Source organism: Helianthus annuus, chromosome 16, assembly GCF_002127325.2.
Source record: "Helianthus annuus cultivar XRQ/B chromosome 16, HanXRQr2.0-SUNRISE, whole genome shotgun sequence".
Lineage (NCBI taxonomy): Eukaryota > Viridiplantae > Streptophyta > Magnoliopsida > Asterales > Asteraceae > Helianthus > Helianthus annuus.
The window spans coordinates 39,435,832-39,453,137 of NC_035448.2; the positions used below are offsets into that span (position 1 = coordinate 39,435,832).

The 17,306-nt window shown below is 40.9% G+C and overlaps 1 non-coding gene across 1 annotated transcript; it reads left to right on the forward strand.

Moving 5' to 3' along the window:
* The first annotated feature begins 1,307 nt into the window (after nucleotides 1-1,307).
* Nucleotides 1,308-1,383, forward strand: TRNAF-GAA. The gene has a single exon. It is a non-coding gene; the product is annotated as a tRNA-Phe (tRNA).
* The last annotated feature ends 15,923 nt before the right edge of the window (nucleotides 1,384-17,306 follow it).

The following is a 17,306-nucleotide window of genomic DNA, read 5'->3' on the forward strand; positions in this document are numbered from 1 at the left end:
GATCCACGTGCATCCTTGCTTCATTGATTATATGGCCCACCCAAGACGCCTCTCGAACCCAGAAGTTACATTCATCGAGACTTCGTGCGGTATGGCTCCTCCCTCAGGGGCTCTCCTAATAAAATGCAAGAATGCCTGTGATGTTCTTTTTCTCTTGGGGAAAGATTCAGAACGTCATCGAATAACATGGTTGGTTCACATGATACGTAAAGCTGCGGGTGTGATGACCACCCCAAAGGTCATGGGGTACAAAGTCGCATGGCTGAATTGCGTCGGATGTGTCGCTTTAATAATCTTTTCCCCCTGGACTTTCATCTGATAAAGCTCGTTCCTTGCAACTAGTCGACGGGTCGTCAATACACGGTCATAGAAAACGGTTCCTTGACTGTCACCTTGATGAGTTTCCGATAATCAGTACACACACCATAAGGCTCATCTTCCCGGATATATCTGGGGCTTTCCAACGCGAAGACTAGGTCTGACGACCTTCTTGCCGAACAGTTCTCATAGTGGCTTATACTGCTCTTGCACCCATCTTGATGCAAGACAGTAAGAGTACGAGTATTCGGAGCTTCCTCTGATCGTGAGATCAACGAGTTTCTGACTAATAATTGTGGTGATATGTCTAAAAGTTCTTCGAGTTGTACATTGAGATTAGTCACGACAATTGCTAGATCCTCGTTCTTATCGCCCTTTGTCTGATTATTAGAGTTAGTTGCTACTACAGTGAGGTCATCCCTTCATAGACGCTTTCTGGGCTGTCATTACCGACACGATGCAAATCTTCTCACCACTTTGGTACTTCAATGCATAAAGTGACGCTAAATTTCTTCACACAGGGTGCGTCTAGTTAATGAACCATTACTGACCACCATCTCGTAACTACCCAGGATAGTAGGAGTGAGACCGGTGTCGCATGCCTGTCTCCCGTAGGGTCGAGTTTGTGTCCCAACTAACATGTGAAGTCGCAGTGACTTGCCATCAGCCGGTTCCATAACATGTTTGGTTTTGCGAATCATCAGGGTTAAACAGAATTGGAGCGAAACGATTTTCTACCCATCCAAACCACCATGTTGTTATTGTCCTATCGTTGCTCACATCAATCCTAACTTCCTTTCCGTGAGCACCACTGCCGGTGCAATTGTTACAGTCACGCGGATTCCTCCCGTATTGACATCGCTCTCGTGGTTGTGGTCATTTTTGAATTATCGACGTCCAATACATGCCGAAAGCACCTTCATTTCCATACAGTAGGCCACTATTACAAGTACCTGGTTGTCACGAATACTGTTGCTCTAATTGTACACAATAGGATAGCTCAGTTGGGAGAGCGTCAGACTGAAGATTTGAAGGTCACGTGTTCGATCCACGTTCACCGCATCACAATTTTCCTCTCTTCACACTTCGTGCCGAGTTCCAAGGAGCTACTCGTGGTGCTGGAAGTTACACATTCCACACTAGAATCTGTTATCACTGCTAAAGTTCAGATTGGTTTGTAACAGTTGACTCCCACGAGTTACTGACCAGAGTTAAAACTTAGATTGGGGTCAGTTCGCTGGTGTTCGTTGCTGGTAATCGGGGTCGTCCAAATGCTGAAGTCGGTAGGATACTACACTCAACCTTTTGTTCATCATTCCAGCAAGTGATTCGAATTATCCCCAGTGTGTTTCAAGAGTGTTGCAAGAGTGATCGCACTTCGAGATTTAGGGCGTTAGTGTGTTAGGTTCAAATGAAGATAAGTGAGGAAGGTAATAACCATTCATTCGACGCTACTACATCCAACTCCGGGACGTTCGCACAAGCACCTAACATTCTACGCAGTTTGCTAGGTGTTCTGATGAGTGTTCAGACAATGTTTGTTAACGTCGAGGTTCGTAAAAGTTTGATGAGAAGTGAAAAGTTCGTGTACGCAATATGAGGGTAAGAATACTTGGTACATTCCGTACCAGCTTGATAGGCTGCTAAAGCCTCAGTCACGCGGGTGTTGATTAGGTCAGTCAACTCAGCCTGAGTCATGGTGATGTTACCACATCCGTGTCCTCGTTCACTCATGTTTCTATAGTTGGGGATAAACCGATTTAGAAGTCGAAACGAGATGAGAGTCAAGTATCATGCTGATATTTACGTACTACCAGGTTCACACATAGTAGGGCAGAACCCTCCTCACGCTCGATAAGTCTCACTGGGACTTGCATGCACCCCGCGTTATTATTAAGTGTGCACCCATAATAATAAGGCAATTTGCATGCTTATCTCAGTGCTTCTTAGCTCGCGCTCAAGGTTTCCCCCGTTCAAACAACACAACAGATGATATTCCAGGTCTATGGCTCGCATGAGTCGATGTGTGGGGTCACGCTATCAAGTCACTATGGTGCTAATTGTTTCAGTTCATATGCGTTGTGAGTGTGTGACTGTTAAACAAGTAATGTATAAATGAGAGGGAAACGAACCTTGCAATCTGGAGCTGAGTGTCATGATCGATTTTCGAAGTTGTTCGGTTATAGTCTGGTTTTATAAAACATTTTAAAACCTAGTTCACTATAACCAGTGGCTCTGATACCAACTGTAACACCCCCAAAATTTCACCTGCGGAAACCCCGCGAGGCGTGTTATGCATCAGAGTACGAGCCACCAATCACATTGAACCAATGATAAATATTTAAATAAGTCATGACATTAATTTACCAAAATAAGTTGTCAACATAATATTAATTCTCAAAAATTGTGTAGCGGAAGCATGTAATAAGTTGTTTAGCAATTGTTTCATAATAACGCTTAAACCAATGTATCAAATGTAATTTAATCCAAGAGCCTCGATCCATGACCACTCCAGCACTCCCAGATAGCAAGCTTCCCAATTCCAAGATACCTAACGACCTGCGAGCATGTAACACGTGTATCAGACAAAGCTGGCGAGTTCACAGTTTTAGAAAACGTTTGTTACCCGTTGTATGTAAAACAGTCCAATAACCAATGCAAGTAATATTGTTAATATCTCAATTCCGAACAATGACGGCTCCTGAAATACACGACTGCCCTTCCCACGTACTCCTATCTAGTACTGGGCCAGACTGGGTCATTAGTTCACCTCCGTCCTCTACAGGCACGGGGTGAGGGTGCCAAACCTAAGTAGCGCTACTAACTAATACCCGATGAGGGACTTACAAAAGATGATAGGTGAGAATATTAACCAATATACTCGTTTTTACCCAAAGACTCATCCCCCCATGGGATACCCACTGACTGTCCCCAACCACTGGGACGCATGCTCGAATGTAGTGAACTCACCTTAGTTTGCTCGGTTTGTCATGTTACACTACCCATTCCAGATTGATCAACCAAATCCTACTGTGGTTACCAATAACAGTCAGTCATATGACAAAGATCACGTATTCTATACACATACTACACATGTAGCGTACACAGATTGCACATAACATTACACAAGTAACGTACTAGTAAAACACATAGCCATACTCGTATTCTAATTATCAATACGCAAATAAACAGGTTTCGTGTGTTATATAACGATAATTTCGTCAAACACGCAATTCCTATAGTATACAGCCCATTAGCTCAAGCCCAATTAAGCGTATGGCCAACTTCAAGTGTTTGGCCCAACACATGAAGCCCAATTCATGAATAGTCCTCACCCGGCCCATTTCACTAATCAGTTCCATACAACCCCCCCCCCCTGCTCACATCGATTTCTTTTATAATAAACTCTAAATCATAACAATCCTCATGTATCCACTTGAATATTTGTGTTCCATTTCATGCTACCAGTTTATCATGACTACCATCAATGGAACCCTTATTAATTTACACTATTAATTGCAATAGAATCAATCACATCGATTCATCTAGGTGTTCGGCCCTATATTTTATGCAGTTCACCTTAGTTTGTGTGATTCATGGTAGGAGTGAGTGACTATTTTGCATGAGTGATGTGCACATGGGTTTAGGCCACTCATTTACACATTTGACCAGGGAATAGCCTGTCAACATACACATGTTCAATAATAATCATCATGTAGGACCCTAGCACATGCATATTAATTCACATATATGATTTGACAAGTATATCCCAAAGAACAGTTTCACATTAGCCATAAATCATGCAACTAATAATCCCAAACAAATAGCAAAATACCCTCTAACTACCTAACATACAATAACCGGTTCATCATCATCAATTAAATTAACCATCATCTCATTACTCAATGCACATAATATTCCCACTGAAAAGTGTCAACATTATTAAGATATGCATATTGTTTGATTAGATATGGGCCACCATTTTTCAAGGTTATCATATCAATTGTCAGACAATAGCATGTGCATTTGGTTCTAATCCTCTTTATTGAATTTGGCAATTCATTCGGTCATAGTTGATCATCACAATGAATAACATAATTTCATTATCATGCATAGACACTAACACTTAACCTTAGCAATCATAAATATTCGTCTTACAACATGGATCAAATCTGTTATCATATGAATCTCAGTTAGTAACCACCTCATTGTTTAACAACCGTACACACCACAATAGATCGATCACTGATTCAAAAGTGTTAATCTAGTCCCACACATATTTGTATTGCACATTCACTAATCAAAACCAACAGATAACACAACATGCAAACAATAACAGAACCACCGACTCCGAGCACCGGTCCGATACAAATGCAAACCATACGCATACAAACCATAGAACTCCTATCCTGTAGGCTCTAGTCTACCAATCTAAACGTTAAACTACCAATACCCTAATCAACAACACATAATGGTTTAGTCTCAAACAATTCCTATAATCATAAAAGATCACAGACACATGTAACAATCATCGTTCAATGCAAAAGTGTAGTGGAATGCTAACCAGTTGATGTAATGATCACAGGAGTGCAAGGGATCTTCAAAGAGGAGATGACGTCAAGAGAGGCTAGGGTTGATAATTGACGTTTTACGTATGATGAGCTATTATAAAACATATTTAACTTAGGTGATGTTGGGCCCCAACTGGGCCGAAAGCCCATATAGTGTCGATGAAACTTCCAGGTGCGACGAAACCTCTAGTTTCGCTGAAGATGATGACGAAACATGGCTATGTTTCGTCGAGTTCGGTTTGTAATGGGGGGGGGGTGTCCAAGGTTTCGTCACACGGGAGATTATGTACCAAACAGTTCATGCACTTCATTAAATAACTACACAATACCAAAGTATTACAATCATACATCAAACGTGAACGAGTTACAATGAAACAAGTTACATTAATCAAATATTAAACGCTTTGCGAAACGAATAGCGTGTCAAGAAAAGGCCCTGAAAACTCGGGTTGTCACACTACGTTCATCTATCCAACACTTATGCTATTCACATACTTGTACTCTTTAAGAGTCATTCGTTCATTCTATACTCGTATTATTTTATACAAAACTCGTTCGCAATCCAGCTTGTTTAAACATTTGAGTCCTAACTTACCTCGTTACCTATAAAATAGCCTCCCTATTCTTGATTCTTGTGAAACTATACTTAGTATACCTCTATTGCTTTATTTAAAGTAACAAACCTTTTCGTTCCTCTCAATAAACAGGTTTTACGAAAGTATGATTTTTTTTATACTATCCTTAAGAACTTCCCCTTGCAAATCTACCTTGACGTTCTCCAAAATTTGGTACTTTTCAAAACTTTCAAACTTCCCAAGTTTCAATTCTTAATGATCACCTTTATGCCAAAAACTCTTTCAAGCCTTCCTCTTGAATAAATTTCGGGACGAAATTTCCTAAAGGAGGGGAGACTGTAACGCCCTGCGTTTTCAAACTTCCTACATTTAGAAACCTTACGTGAAATTCTAACTTTGGAAATCTTGTGCTCTTATAACCATTCTTTCATTGTAATCGTTGTAAAATACGGAACTTGCTACGTAAATAAAACTTGTACATTACACTTTTTACCTAGTTAAATCATGTTTTATTTCATATTTCACCTTGTTACAAGTTAGGGGAAGCATTGTTGCACATTATTACACAACTTAATTAACAAAATTACTCATTATAATGTTTTAAAAAGACTAAAAAAAATAAAGAAATATGGCAGCCCAATTCAGCAAAATTCAGCCCCATATAGTTGGGTTTTGTGGGCTAGTTTCAAGGTGTAACCCCTTCTAAACACTTCCAAAGCCCAACCCATTGAAACCCTAATCCTTCCCCCTATAAATACCACTTATAACCAGCCTCCCTACCACTTTTGCAACCCTAAAAAACTCACAAAACATCCACCAAACCGTAGCTGAAAGCAAGGGTTCGAGTAGATTGACACCCCTTCACGAAAATGAGCATAACTCACTAAATTCTTATCCGATTCACTCGATTCTTTTTCCTACTTGCTTGTATAATCATGGGGTTCGATTCCTAGACTTCTCCTTGGAGAAATCAGACCTGGAAATGCCCCGAAATAGTCCATAAACTTTCTGTTTGTTTTTGTGTTCATCAAAAACTTGTTTAAACCTATGCAACTTGTGTCTAACACATCTCATACCTATGTCCTAATGCTTACAACTTATCCCATGGTTGGTTAAGCTTAAAAACAAGGTTGAGACATTTAAAATCAGAGGATTAAACCTCATAAACTTGGTGTTTTGTTTAGGGTTTTTAACCCACAAGTCATGTCAAACTTTGTCTTTGATACATGAGTGATTATGGAACAACTTGGGTTGTCCAAACATACAATCCTCACATGATTTGATGATTTCTCTTAGTTAGTGTGTATATTTCTTATTCTTTATTGTATGTTCATGACCCTCCTTGGTTGTTTTTTTTACATCAAGTGTAGTGGTGAACACATAGAGGTGCCTAAATGGAAGACTTGATCTTCCTACCTCCTACATGACTTCTATGACATTTAGAGGTACCAAAATGAAGATTTTAATCTTCTACCTCATGCTTGAACTATTGGACATATATTATATAACCTAAATATATTATTCGAATAATCGAATCTTTGATGATGAACTAGTGTTCATATGTCGGGGTACTAGATTACATCATCCTAGACTATGATAACTTGTCACGATTCTAATGGAACCTTGTTCCATGAAAACATCTAAACTCCTTCGAGTTTCCTAGTGTCAAGAACAAGCATCATATGTACTAAATGATTATTTTCCATGTTATTCTCATATCTTATTTTTATGTTGTTTTAAACACCGAATCTCGACTCTAAACATACTTGAACCTTAACCCTTATACATTCGGACTCTAAATCTCTACTCGTCAACAATTGGATAATCGGAAAACATATGCAAACTTTGTGAGTATACTCGTACTTTCCCCCTTTTTACTTTTACCACTTTTGGGGTGTAACATGTTTACCTATTGAAACTTACACATGAACTTTTGTCTAAACACATGAACATTCCTATAACATGCTTGTATATGTGATGACTTGATACTTTAAATTTGGGTGATTCTTATGTGTTGAACTTATCATTAACTTCGTACGAGCCAAACCTTGACATATGTAGCGCTATAGGATTAACGACCCGCCTCTACTGAAACTGTGGTTATGTCATGAGCAAGTTGCGTTTTCTTGGTTTGATATGTTAGACACATGCCATGTTTAAATGTTTATCTTGAATCACATGCTTGCTATGAGGAATTGTTCAAACTTATCTTTTGCTATGTACGTATCAAACTTGTATACTCGCCTTTGCTTTTGCATTGACTTTATTTTAACATGTTACAGGTGGATGTCGACGATGCATGGAATTTAGTAGGATGCTTAGATACACACTTAAAAAGAATTGTATTCATATGGTATTATTTTATTATTCATGTTGTTGTATTTGTTCCAAAAGCCTTGTAATTGATCCTTTAGAAATGGAATGAAATGATTATTTAAATACTTGTCACAATTATTAGCGTTATGATGTCTCGAGCAATCTTCACACTTCGTCTCATCCCGATGTTTCCGCCATTGGTTGGGGTGTGACACCAGTGCTGCAACACATGCTGAAATTGATGTGAATGTTGTTGCAGAAGAAGTTCAAGGAGTGTTTGTCGATCCTGATGTTCGTGGTGGTACAAGTGGAGATGGTGGTGCTGCAAGTCGGTCAGGCGATGATACGACCGACAAAGGTAAAGGAAAGGTGGACGAGCCGAGGAAGTTGATAGATGAAAGTAGTTCGTCTTCTGATGATGAAGGAGGTTCTGGTAATGATGATTCGTCTTCTGAAGATGATAATCCTCCTCCTCCAGGGATGCGAAAGGCTTATGATCAGCGCGGAAATTTTCGTGGTTTTGAGAGTATTGAGAAACCTGTTAGAACCGCAGAGTCTGACAAAGATGAGGATTATATCCCTGCTGCTCCTGGTTTGATTAGAAAGAGGAAAGCAAGAAGACAGGGTGTTCGTGCTTCAAAGAAATCAAAGGAAACTGCTGGTGATGCCCCTATTCCTGTTTCGATCCAGCATTCAACTCCTCCAGAGCAACAACTACCACCTGTCAGTGATCAATTGACTTCATCAGAGATGCTGGAGCTGGTCTCTTCTCCTCAGACGTCTTCTGGGACACGCACGGCGACTGTTGATCAACAGCCGCTTGCAACTCCCGTCTCAGGTACACACGTACGACTTCCTCTTGTTATTACTGGTCCAACAGGTACTTCCGGTCCAGCTGGTCAGTCTGGTTCCTCAGGACCTGAGCCTTCACGGCCTACTCTAGCAGAAACACTGTCTAGTTTGTCTGAAGCTGAGAAAATTCACTTCCTGATCGAACAAATCAGTGAATTGGGTAGCTTAGTCGTTCAGAATACTAGAAAGATCGAAGAGTATCGTGTACAGCGAACTCAGGATGTGGAGGCACACAACAAGCTAGTCTCAATTGTTAGTGCACAGAATCTTAAGATAAAAGAACAAGCTCCAGAGATTGAAAGGCTGAAAGAAGCAAACAGGGCTCGTGATAAGGAAGTTGAGATAATGAAAGGGCATAGTATTGTGTTAGAGCATGAGGCGAAAGTGTTAAAGCAGAAGCATGAAGAGCTGTCGGAGCGTTATAAAAATCGTGATGATCGATTAATAGAAGGCTTCAAGCCTGTTCAAGCAAATTTCAAGAAGATAGAACACAAAGTAGGTACGCTTTGGAATGAAAGGTGCAAAGCATTAGGCATCGTTCCCTCAAAGCGTGGCGATGACAAAGACGATGATGCAGCAAATCCTGATCAACCAGCTGCCTCAGGGTCCGGTGCAACTGCATCCGGTGCTGCAGGTGGGTCTGGTACGTCTCAAGATGCTCCTACTGCTCCTCCAACAGCTACCACTGGTCCTTCTGAGCAGACTGAAACGTTGGAAGCTTCGGCAGGACTTGAACATGTTAGTCTTGAACCGGAAGCGTTTGCCGATCTCCCTGAATCCTCAATTGTTCATCAGTATCATCCAGTCACGGGTGAACTATTAGAAGAGGGAGAACACGTTACAGAGATGTCTGATGAACGTGTTTTAGCTCTGAAGGAATTGGATGAAGTTGATGTGAATATGATCGATGCTACTCCGTTAGTTCCGGACGAAACCGATTTCTCTACGATTGATGAAATCTTCATCGGTTCGGATCCGGAACGTCCTGTTTATGTTGGCCAAGATAATGCGGAGTTTAATGCTCTTGATGATGAGTTTGTGGCGGCGAAGACAGCAGAATTTGCTAATCTTTCTTCAGATTCTCCTACAGCTCAAGAAAACCGTGAGAAGACCGTGAACGAATGGCGAGCGGATTTCCTAGCTAGGAATCCTCCTCCGCTCCCTCCGTTGGATCAGGTCAACTACATGAATCTGGAAAAGAATTCGGCTCGGGGTCGTATTATTAGCTGGATGTTCATCAAGGAGCTTCACTGCATGGTTGTGAAGCGAGAATGCGGCCTTCAGTACTTCAGGACTCTTCTCAGCATTCTTTCACTTCCTTATTATGATGTTGCTGTTTTGGCTCAGCTGAAGGTTATTAATCGAGTCGAAGAAAAGATGGTGGATCTGTTCGCCAAGAAGATCAGGTTGGAACGAAGAAGGGGTTGGAAGGATCCGCTTTACAAGCCGCAGTTTCCTCGATACGAGCAGATCAGGTTTACGCTTGATCCAGACACAAATACTGCTCGTTATCGTTTGGTTTATGATCCTCCAAAGTTGATGAAGAAGATACCATTGTTGAAGATGAAGACAGATTTTCTGGGTAACTTTCGTTGCTGGGTTTATGATGCAGATACTGGAGAAGCGGTGATCTTATTCCAAGACAATCAGGAGAACTTTAGAGTGATAGATCTGATGTGGATTACTAACATGTCCAGGTCGGATATTATTGTCCTTAAGGATCACGAGATCAACTACTTGGTTAGGGATCGGGAACAAGCAATGAAGTTTTAGAAGATGGCATTGTATTGCTTCAACCTACTTGTGAATGCGGGAAGTGCATGGTCAACGCATCACTTGACGGTTGAAAGGACGTCAGAGACGTGAAGACACGAAGATCGAGACAAAGCTACAGCCAAGGGGGAGTTTGTTGGTGCACTTGTGTCTGTACTTTGTCTGTATTTTGTAATGTTATAAAACGATGTCTTTTGTTAGTCTTGTTTACGTCTTTTGTTGGTTTGTGTATGTGTTTCAATGTAAGTTTGACCAAGTCAACCATCCTCCTGGTTTGACTTGGCCAAACAGTTAACACATGGATTGTAAGTTTGTTGTGTCGAAGGATGTCATCGAAGGATTGTTTATATCCTTCGATGAGCCCGAAAGATAACCTTCGATGGATGCAGATGGACCTCGAAGGATATACCATCCTTCGAGGTATATGTGGATCCTTCGGTAGGTATATGGTCGATAGATGATCCTTCGGTAAGTCGTTCTGATCCTTTGACCAGACTAACTGTTATGGGTATATATAGTCATGTAATGTGTTCACTTCATTGAGTGAGTGAACTTAGTCTTGTAGAGAGCGTATTTTCAGTTTGGTCAAGGGCTGTAACCGTGTCCACTGAAATACAAGAGAAAACTTTGATATCTCGTGTGTCTACCTTTCTCTTTGTAGCTTGTGTTCTCATATAAACTACCGGTTTGCATTCTAGCTTGGATTCCGCACTTGCTAGTGTGTTAAGCATAACAAGGATAAGGTTTAACCTCGACCTCCGGGGGACCTACAAATACTTCATATCAACCATCCAATTCATACAACTATTATGAGGAGCGCAGGTACGAGCCATCAACTTCATACACATCCTATGAAGACCAAAGGTATGAACCTCCTCCCTCATACTCATATTTTGATGAACCAAGGTATGAGCCTTCATACTCATACTTTGAAGACTCAAGATATGAGCCACCACCTTCATATTCTTATTATGAGGAACCATGGCGTGAACAACCCACCTCATTTGAGTACTATGAAGAACAATGGTGTGAACCATCTACTTCATATGAGTACTATGAGGAGCCAAGGATCGAACAACCAGATTCAAGCTTTGAGGATCCAAATTCTTTTTCTCTCACCGAAGTGACCAATAGGATATTAGAACACATTAAAACTATCGAACGTTACATGAAAGAATCTTGCGCAAGGGAAGAGGAATCCCGCGCAAGAGAAGAATTAAATTGTAATAATAAGGTAAAGATAGTTGAAAATGTAAAAATGGTAGAACAAGAAAGTGAAAAACCGACACATGAGTTAAACAATGAAAAAGGTGAGTCCGATAATGTTAAAATTCATGAAGAGTCTAATTTTGAAGAAATTAATCTCTTGTCACCTACTTTCGAAAATCATTGTTTAGTAACCCCTCATGCCAAGTTTTTAAAAGAGTTAAACACTAGTGCTAAAATCAAAGAAATAGTGAGTGTTAAGTTAACTAATGATCAAACTTCGCTAATAAAAGAAGATCCTTTTGAAATTAACATTACATCGGTTCCATGTTTCTTTCAAAATTCATTTATTAGTAATATCACCATTGATAAAGATCTTTGTGTTAACATAATGCCTAACTACATTTTTGAAAAATTAAGTATTAGTGACTTTACTCCACTTCAAATACCCATTTTTCTATCCGATCGAAAAGTGATAAGATCAATCAGTGTAGTTGAAGATGTTTTGGTTCACACAAATCAAATGGTGATCCCAACCGACTTCGTCATCCTTGATGACGCCCCTCTAGTCTTGGGAAAACCTTTTGTACAAACTCATAAAGCTTTGAAAAACCGGAAATTCAACAATCTACCCCTTCAGTTAGGGCCATTCAAAAGGAGCATAGATCTTGAGCGTTCAATGAAATATCCTTTTGGCAATAATGACCCCCTAATTGAAGATGAAGCTGAACCACCCGATACAACCAAAGAAGACGACCACTTTGTCGAAGAAGAGATAGCCATAGAGCAAACCTTTAAGGTTCTTAATCTAGATGAGCCACAAAATAAGGTGTCTTCTAAAGACCCACCCATTGAGCTCAAAGAACTTCCTAAAGGTTTGGAATATGCTTTTCTAGGCAAAGACGGTAGTTTACCTGTAATTATTTCTTCTAAATTAAGTAACATAGAAAAAGAGAAATTAGTTAATCTACTTAAAAAACACAAAAATGCGATCACTTGGAAGCTTGTAGATATTAAAGGAATAAGCCCTTCCATGTGCACGCACAAAATTTTAATGAATGATGACTACAAAACAGTAATTCAACCACAACGAAGAGTGAATCCCAATGTGCAAGAAGTGGTTAAAAATGAAGTCATCAAGCTGCTTGACGCCGGACTAATCTACCCTATCTCCGATAGTCCGTGGGTAAGTCCCGTCCAAGTAGTCCCAAAGAAAGGAGGTATGACGGTAATAACTAATGAGAAAAATGAATTAATACCAACAAGAACCGTCACAGGATGGAGAGTTTGCATAGATTATAGGCGATTGAATGAAGCAACAAGGAAAGACCACTTTCCTTTGCCTTTCATTGATCAAATGTTAGAACGACTATCCGGTCATAAATTTTATTGTTTCTTAGATGGTTTTTCAGGTTACTTTCAAATCCCGATAGCACCTGAGGACCAAGAGAAAACAACTTTCACATGTCCCTACGGAACTTTCGCGTATCGACGCATGCCATTCGGTCTATGTAATGCACCTGCAACATTCCAACGTTGTATGGTAGCCATTTTCCATGATATGATAGAAAAGACAATGGAAGTCTTCATGGACGACTTTTCCATCTTTGGAGACTCATATGACCAATGCCTCGATAATCTCGAACGGATGCTATCCCGATGTGAGGAAACTAACCTCGCCCTTAACTGGGAAAAATGCCATTTCATGGTAACAGAGGGAATAGTACTCGGTCACAAAATCTCAAGCGAAGGAATGGAAGTTGATCAAGCAAAAATAGAAACTATTTCTCGATTACCTCCACCATCCTCCGTAAGAGCAATCAGAAGTTTCTTAGGGCATGCCGGATTTTATAGAAGGTTTATCAAGGACTTTTCAAAAATTTCAAGACCTCTAACAAAATTACTTGAAAAAGATGCACCCTTCATCTTTGACAAGGAATGCAATCAAGCATTTCTAACCCTAAAGGAAATGCTAGTCAATGCACCTATCATGATAGCGCCCGATTGGAAATTTCCTTTCGAAATCATGTGTGATGCAAGTGACTTTGCTGTTGGAGCAGTCTTGGGACAAATAAAAGAAAAGCATTTCCACCCAATCTATTATGCTAGTAAAACGCTTAATGATGCACAAGAAAATTATACAACTACAGAAAAGGAATTACTAGCAGTGGTGTTTGCATTTGATAAATTCTGTTCTTACCTTGTTCTTTCTAAAACTGTAGTCTATACAGACCATGCAGCCATCAGGTACCTCTTCAAGAAACAAGACGCAAAACCCCGTTTGATCAGATGGATTCTACTGCTCCAAGAATTCGACATCGAAATCAAGGACAAAAGAGGAGCAGAAAACACTGCTGCAGATCATCTCTCGCGCCTAGAAGACCCAGCTTTGGAAACGACTAGGGACGAGCAAATCAACGAGAAATTTCCCACAGAATCCTTGGAGATGATGGAGAGTAGACAAGAGCCATGGTATGCCGACTATGCTAACTACCTAGCTAGCGGTATAGTCACCAAAGGATGGCCGCATCATCAAAGAAAGAAATTCTTTGCTGATGTAAAGCATTACTTTTGGGAAGACCCCTATCTTTTCAAAATGTGTGTCGACCAGCTCATCCGAAGGTGTGTCCATGGTAATGAAGCACGAAAAATTCTCCGTCATTGTCATGAAGGTCTATACGGAGGACATCATGGTGCCGCGAGTACCGCACGAAAGGTATTTGATTCAGGGTTTTATTGGCCAACCATTTACAAGGATGCACAAAACCTTGTAAAGACATGTGACGCCTGCCAAAGATCAGGTAATATTTCTTCCAAAAACGAAATGCCTCAAAATGGCATTCTCGTTTGTGAAATCTTTGATGTGTGGGGACTCGATTTCATGGGACCTTTCCCGCCGTCAAAAGGAAACAAATATATACTTGTGGCAGTCGATTATTTGTCTAAATGGGCGGAGGCCGAAGCTCTTCCAACAAATGATGGAAGAGTAGTGGTAACCCTCCCCATCGTCTATATATCTATCTATCTTGGAAAGATGGAGGGGGAGTATTAATATTGGTAAGTGTTGTTTCCGTACGAGCAACATGCTAACCACTTTTGTGTATTATTTTTCTCGTTTCGGGACACCAAAAGCTTTGATAAGTGATAGAGGTACCCATTTTTGCAATCATCAACTCGAAAAAATATTAACAAGGTATGGGGTCTATCACCGGGTCTCAACAGCGTATCACCCTCAAACAAATGGGCAAGCCGAAGTGACTAATCGAGGTTTAAAACGGATACTTGAAAAAACCGTAGGACTAAATAAAAAGGAATGGGCCGACAAATTAGACGATGCTTTATGGGCCTTTCGAACTGCTTATAAAACCACTATAGGCACAACCCCATATAAGCTCGTCTATGGAAAAAGTTGTCACTTGCCGGTAGAAATAGCTCACAGAGCCTACTGGGCAATAAAAAATGTAAACTTAGACTTAGAAACTGCCGGTAAAAATTGATTTTGTCAAATGAATGAATTAGACGAACTCAGGAATTATGCATATTCTAACTCCGAAATTTATAAGGAAAGAATGAAAAATTTACATGATAAATATATTAAGTCTAATGAATTTCGGGTAGGAGATCAAGTTGTATTGTTTAATTCACGACTTCGATTATTTCCTGGTAAACTAAAATCTAGGTGGTCAGGACCTTTTTCCGTCACCCATGTTTTTCCTCACGGTGCAGTAGAATTTAAAACTCGAAATGGGATACCATTTAAAGTCAATGGCCAACGGCTAAAACTCTACCGAGGATCCATTGAGGATGAGGAAGAGGAGATCTCACTTCAAACGGTTAACGAATAAACTCAACATCATACCAGACATGTTACGAACAGGTAAGTGTACGTCAAAAAAACCGGTAAGTCTTCTAACCATTTTTCGGAAAAAAAGGGGGCATGCACACAAGCACAAAAAAAAAAAGAACTTAAAACTTTGCCCGGCACGGGGCCGTGTCCGCTGGACACGGGGCCGTGTCGAGGCAACTGTCGAGATAAAACCCTCTTTTCATAACAGTTACCTCATTCCACACGCCCCGTTTTGCCGAAAACGCTCTGGTTCCAGGCGATTTTCCGCAGATTTCCGACGTCACTACCACGTTTAACAACATCAAGGTATGATTCTATCATCTTTAGTAGTTAGATTAGTTACTTGCATGTAGTTAAATCATCAAAAATTGGGGAAAAATCTAGGGTTCTTCGTGTTCATCCGGATCGAACTTCAAATTTTTGATGCAATCTGTTAGTAGTAGTTTAGATTAGTGTAGTAGAAAGTAAATAAACATGTATTGTTGATAGATTCGTTCGATTTCCTACTAAAACCCCAAACCTTTGTTTGTGAATCGAAAAAGACGAAATTGGTAGGGTAAACGGTTTGTTTTGGGAAAAACGACACTTAGGGTTTCATTTTCGGGGGAAACCGCAGCTATTGGGCTAAAAATTTTCAGGTTTTCGGAACCGGGACGAAAAATGAACTTTTTGGGTTACAGACGCCTGGACACGGGGCCGTGTCCGCTGAACACGGGGCCGTGTCCAGCCCACTGTTTGCAGTTTCTTTACAAATCTCTTTGTTTCGTACTAACTTCTGGTGTATTCTTTCAGATGTTAAAGTTCACAAGGTTCAATGCAAGCGAACTCGATGCTAGGGCGCGATATGAGATACTCCAAACAAGACCCGAGGAGTACCATAGGCGGGCATGTACAGACTTGTTAACCATGGTGAACCAACTAGACCGATTCAACAACATCGTGACAGGGCCACTAGCAGTTGCATTGAACACTCGGCTTCGGTCGGTGCATCAATGCACAATGGAGTTTTACAGTACTTTCGCTTTCAATTTGAGGTGTGACCCGTTTGACAACGAAGGGGTCGCATTCCGGTGTGGCGAGACAACGTACTCAATCTCCATGGCACAGTTTGGATCTATAATAGGACTATACGGTGAAGAGGAATCTGGAAATGAGGAGAATACTGGGGGATTACGAGACTTGGATGAGACCGAACGTCAAGCCGCATGGGCTCAAATCGGTGAAGGAATCTAATCCCTAGCAGCACTAAGAGTACCAAACTGAGGGACCCGCTATACCGCTACATTCACAGGCTCCTCACCTACTCGCTGAACCAGCGTCACGACAGTAGTGGCGTTGTGGGGTTGAAAGATTTGGTTGTCCTTCACTACATCCACAACCGAAAGCCTTTCGATGTTCCATATCTCCTGTTGTGAAACATGCATCTCAATCGCCTTGCTCGAGCTCCAACACCTATCTTCTTTGGGGGATGGGTGTACCGTCTTTTCAAGCACTTCACGAACATTCCAAGGTCCTTTCAAAGAAGTCCATGGTCGGGACGAGTCGACTACCACATTTGCCAAGCCATGAACTTGCGTTATGAGGCGGAAGACGGGACGGTGAGCTTTCAAAGAACGCAAGGTTATGCATGGAACCCACAGGAGGCTCTAGTTCTTCATACACCACCTCCCCAATACCAGTACCAACCCCATGGCGATCCAGGGCAATCCTCCTCACAGGGAGGTGGTTTTCCTAACTTTCAAAGTTTACATGATCTTTTGCAGGAAAACCTCATGTGCACCAGGAACGCCTACAATCTCGCCAACAACACATACCACCGGGTCGGAGCTATTGAGCGCAACATCAACG